The following is a 6,320-nucleotide window of genomic DNA, read 5'->3' on the forward strand; positions in this document are numbered from 1 at the left end:
TACCCCAAACCATAGGGATCATTCTTGTAATTTACTCTCTCTCTCTCTCTCTCTCTATATATATATATATATATATATATATATATATATATATATATATATATATATATATATATATATATATATATATATATATATATATATATCCGGTAAGAAATTTTTTTGCTAGGAGGTAAGAAGTTTTTTTTTCTACATACTTTTTTGACGAACAAAAGAAATGAATCACTAGATAAATAAAAAATAACATGATTCACCAATAAAAAATAACATGATTCACCAAAAAAAATCTCAAAAAAACAAACCGATGATTCATTTATACAAAGATTTCGTTGTTATTCACTAAAATTGTCATAAAAGTGAATTTTTTCTTAATTTACTTAAAAATGAATCATGGAGATGTTTTTTTGGGAAATTTTTCTTGTGAATCATCTTACCATTGAATAATCTTATGATTCATTTTGTATGTTCGCTAAAAAAATATGTAGAAAAAAACTTCTTACCTTCCTACCAAAATTTTCCTTCTTATTTGATCTTGACTCTCTCTCTGTCTCTGTCTCTCTCTGTGTGTGTGTGTGTATATATATATATATATACCAGTTATAATCATAAATGAATATATAGCGTCGCCCATTCTTTTCTCCTCCGCCACCACCATTACCACCACCTCTGAGACCAGCTAACCCCATCACTGTCACCTCCATCACTTATACCACTGCCACCTCTATCACCACCACCTCTTTTTCCACTAACTGTCATAATCATTTATGATTACTCAGTCTGTGAACACACATATATGTATAATTATTTATAATTAAGCATATACGTATAAACACGCATAATCATATATGATTATACATCTCTGCCATATAATCATTTTTTATTAGACATACATTGTTGCTGTCGGTACGCTGCAGCGTTAGAGTGACAAATAAGAAATATGTGGTTGATGTTAAATCTCAAGATCTCTACTTTTTTTTTTTTAAATCTCAAGTGAATCGTTATATATATATATATATATATATATATATATATATATATATATATATATATATATATATTAGTCGTTTACCCGCGCAAAACGGTGGACGAAAAATAGTTTGTTTCGACAATTAATTTCTTTTCGATGGAGAATGATTATTTTCAATTCATTTATTAGTTTGTTTTAGGAAACATGTCATATTAAAAATAAAGAAAATTCATGAAATGACCAAATTATAGGGTGTTGAGTATTTATTTGGATGAAAAAAGATTTGGTTAAAACCTTGGAAGAGAAGATTTATATGAGTTTGTTTAAATTTTAATATTATTTTATTAGTGATTAGTTGTACAATTAGCTTAATGATTTGGACGTCTTAAAAAATATTATTATTTTATTCAATCTATTTTTAGAAATAGTGAGATTTATTTTATAAGATAGTAAAGATATAGGGTTAGGTTCATGTGAGACGACCTAATTTTGTAAGAATATTCTAACAATCTAAAAATCATATTAGAATAATTTTAGTGTAATATTATATTAGAATATTTCACGTATATTTCAAAAAAAATGGTAATTTTTTATTTATTATTATTTATTGTTATTTTTATTTTATTATTTTTTTAGGTAATTAAAGTGACCAAAATAATAATTAAAAAAAGAATTTTCGGATTTTTCATTTAATATTGCATTTTAAAAATATTTTTAGATTTGTTCTCACGGTTTCACAAAATTAGAATGGTTTCAAATGATCTTGAACATATATATATATATATATATATATATATATATATATATATATATATATATATATATATATATATATATATATTCATTGCTGAGTAATGACATAAAGATGTGCATATAAAATTAATTGCAGAATAATAACATAAAAATAGTTCTTACATTCTCACACTATTTACTCTTTTTATTTGAAGTATCTCATATATATATATATATATATATATATATATATATATATATATATATATATATATATATATATATATATATCAATCCTTGCCAAACATCTTCATCTTCTTCTTATGGGATTGCCTTCACTCATCGATAGGTATCGATCCCGGAGGAGTATTTTTTTAGTTTCTAAAATTAGGGCTTTTTGTTACTAAAACTACACTCATATGTTCTTCATTTTCATCGTATTCCGTTTGTGTAAAGGATTTTTTCTTGGTTTATTGTTGTCATTTGGGGAATGTATTTATAGGGTACACCCAATGGAACGATTTGCGTTTCTAAGATCGTGATCACCTTTTAGAAGTGATTTGGGTTTTTTCATAATCGATCTTCTAGGCACCGTCCCAAAATGGAATGTCTCTTATAATTCCCAAATGCGAAGATTGGCAAAACTGACCCTGTTGAGATTGAGGAAGAATCAAAGTAATTCCTTGTTCTTCACTCAGTTGGCATTGGCGTTTATCGGTTCTCCTCGCCAGGTTTGTCCCACTGCTTCCTAGTCTACTATGTTTTTGTTTTCCACGTCTCTAATATTTGTTTTTTGTTTTCTTCTCATTGATGCTTGGAGTTTTAATTTCTTACAGGGAAATTGCTTTCATGTGTTTTAAATTGGGCAAGTGATTTTTTTTTCAAAGAAATTATTACAAAACACATAATCAAATAAAGGTCTTACCTTGGTGTAGTTATGTAATTGTCAATAAATAATAATAATATTTGCATGTTTTGTCTCCATTAAGTTCTTTGTAATGTAGTTTTTTTTTTTTTTTAATTCTTTGGGGTGATTGAGTTTTAACCCACTCTTTAATGGGGGTTAGATTTATTTCACGATTCCATGAATTCTTGTGGCTTAACGAATGCTGACACATCGTCGAAAACCTATGTTCTTTGTAATTCAAAATTTATTTAATTGTTGGGAACTTATTGGTTTTTCCTCCAGTCTTCAATGGGGGTCAGAGTGTATTTCATGGTTAACTATTTTGTAAGTATTTTCCACGATTATTTGCGGTTGAAAGATGGGATTCAAATCACTTTATGGGGGCATTAGAGAAGTTCTTCTCATATATGTGTGTTTTTTTTATCACTAAGTCTCTTAAAGATGGATAAAGCTTTTGATAACTTAACTCCTCACCAGTATCTTCATCGTATTTGTTAATCCAATTATTTTCTATGTTTAAATTAGGGTTCTTGATATCTTTAAATCCTAGCAAGGTATATATCTCCAGAAATTTTGGGTGTAGGCATACAAAATCTGGGATGTAACAAGGGTGAATTTCATGAAGGCAAGTGATATGGTTGCTACATTTCTACTATTCCTTGAATCAGGTGGAATGACATTAACTTCATTGGGTGAAATGTAAGTAATTTATTATCGTCACATATACTAAAGCTCTTGATAATGTGGTAATATGTCTTAATTGTTAATTCCTTTTTGTCACAACTAGCATTTTAGCTAGGAAATTTTGGTCTCATGCAAACATCAACTCTTGTAAAACTCGTAATCTAAGTGGATATCATGTTCTATGCTCAATCAAAAACATCAATTTGAATCAAAACTCCCGAGTGAAGTCCAATACCTAATTTAATACACCTTAGATACTTAATTGTCAGTTTGAAACCCTAATGCTCCGGTTCAAACTCAGTATGGACCAGGATCCTCTTATTGGGTCTAATGGGCTAGTAAACCTTTCATTTGATGATTTTGGGCCAAAGAACCCCATTTAGGATCTAATTGGACCCACATTCATCAAAATTTAGCATTTGTGTAACATCCAGACTTTTAGGTGCATTAAGGTGTTTAACTTTGAGATTTTTGGAGTGACTCGGCGAGTTGTGAGTCCAACTCGTCGAGTAGAGTCAAGTTATCTGTGTGCCATTCATGAATGGATTCGACGAGTCAAAGAGTCGACTTTCCGAATAGGTGCTGGCAGAGAAACCCTGATTTCTTGGGGTTGGGTCCTATTTAAAGGACCTTAAGCCGCCTCATCAGCCTCATTACTTCTAGAGAGAAACCCTAATCGCTTAGAGAGAGATAAAATAGAGAGAAGAGACATAATTTTGGGCATGTTGTGACCTTTTGGAGGAAGAAGTGGAGAGCATCAAATCTTGGATCAAGAGGAGGCTTTTGCATCCACACATTCTTCAGAGTTTTGCATCAGTTTGAGGCAAAAAGATTCTAGCTTGATAATTTCCTTGTGACATCTTGTTTTAGGTAATTTTTAGGGTTATCTTCCATCTATCTTGTGTCATAGAGTGATTTTTGATGGCTTGAGTTTGGAACCTCAGATCTGGACTATAAGTGGCCTTGTGAGTCCATAGACTCGAGCTTTATTGAGCTGGAGGCAATCTCTTGTGCATCTAGCCCTTGTTGGTGCATGTATTGGCATTATGAGCCTTATATGCCATGTATGAACATAAAGCTTGCCGTTTTAGATGATATTCGAGCCTTAGGAGGATAGATTTGGAGTGTGGGGTTGTAGATCTGCTTAGAATCGTCTGAATGAGGATTGAGTTTGAATGGACACACCGAGTCAATGAGTCGACTCAACGAGTCAGTGATGGTTTGTACCGATGAGCTTGATCATGCGATAACTTGGCGAGTTGGGGGTCAACTCGACGATTTGAGCTGGACCTTCACGAGACTTCTGAATAAACGAGTGGACTCAACGAGTCACATGGGTGCACTCGACGAGTCAGGTCAAACATGGACTGCTGACTCGAGTTTGACTTCTATTGACTTCAGGGTTGGGTCAATCATGAGTAATGGAGACCGTGAAGGGGTAAAATGGCTTTTATCCAATTCAAGAGTTAGAGAGAGAAAGAATAACCTTCGGTTATTAGAGTCGTGAAAAGAGTATTAATTAGAGATATTCATCCTTTGTGTTAGGCGGAAACTAGTTCGAGAATCGAGTACGAGGTGCAATCGCTTGCTTGTTTCAATGTGAATCTTCTCACTATACTTTACCTAGAGTGGTATCTTTGTGTGATTGAGATGCCTTTTGTGCTACATTGTATATTGTTATATCCTGCATTATTTCTTCATAAATATGTTGTGTATTATTTCAGAGCTTACAAAGTTAGGACCAAATGGTCCATCAGAGTCGTCGAACCGAAGGGTTCCATTGAGACACATTAATCGGAGGGTCTTACTGTGTTATAGCCTCGAGTGGCTACAAAGCTGTGTGTGCTATTTTGGTGAACTTACTAAGCTTCATGCTTACCGTGTTATGTGTTATGTGTTTTATGTTTTTCTCAGGATCACGGGAAGGCACCGACTTGATTGTACACAACAGCAAAAGAGTTATGTTTTGAGGATCCTGGATTTTAATCAAACAGTTATGGAGATTCAATTGTAAATTAATTAAATGAGATTTTATGAAATGGACAAATGTGGTTTTAAATTGAAAATTTTGGTTTGAAAATTTACGGTGTTACAATTTGGTATCAGAGCCTTGGTTTGAGGGATTCAGATGCACCTTCGGGTAAGTCAGGACTCAAACTGAGGATTTGAGAAAAGTTTTCAAAAATAAAAGATTTTTATAAAACGAGTAAGAGTTTCTAAGATAAAAACGATAAGGAGCAGTGTGTACAATCAGCCAAAGCCTGGACGGTGATTTTCCAAAATACCCTTACTTATTTATGTTGTGAGTTATTATTGAGATATTAGGGATGCATGCTAGATGATAGGCTAAGTATTTCATATGTTAGGGCTAGAGTTACCTAAATTGTGATGCCTTAGCCTAGGAATTGTTGCTGTCAATGATATGCTTTGAGTATGTGCGGAGTAAGAGTATCCAACATGAATCTTTTAGAGGGATATTTAAGTAGAGGAGTAATCTAGGAGAGATACCTAGATGAGCATTGGAGGAGCCTACTGAGGGAGTAGTTAGATACCTGTGATGGGTAGGTTTCTTGAGTTCAATGATACCTTTTGGGTGTGAATAAAGTAAATAGAGTTGTAACATAGAGTGGTTTTACGTGCTGGTGGAGATTATTTGATGCACGGATGTTGCTTGCTTTGTGCTTTGTGGAACTCTTGATGATGAGAGTCAACTACTAAGTGAATATGACTAAACCCTAATCACTAACACTTTGTACTAACTAAATAGTGAGGTTAAACCTCATATAAATAAGGTTACATGAGAGACCTAATCTAAACCGAGTTTGGGCCTAAACTGTAATGCCTTTGTTTATGGGCTAAAGCATTAATGATTGTGTAATAGTCTAGGTCAACCTTTGTAACTCATTTTGAAGTAATAAAGAGGAATTATGTGAATATTATGTGAATTATGTGCTTATTTGCTTAATTATTATGATTTAATTAATTAATAATAAAAATAAGCATTGAAAATAAAAATTAGATAAAGCCGAT

This window comes from Lactuca saligna, chromosome 4 (genome assembly GCF_052625555.1).
Source record: "Lactuca saligna cultivar CGN05327 chromosome 4, ASM5262555v1, whole genome shotgun sequence".
Lineage (NCBI taxonomy): Eukaryota > Viridiplantae > Streptophyta > Magnoliopsida > Asterales > Asteraceae > Lactuca > Lactuca saligna.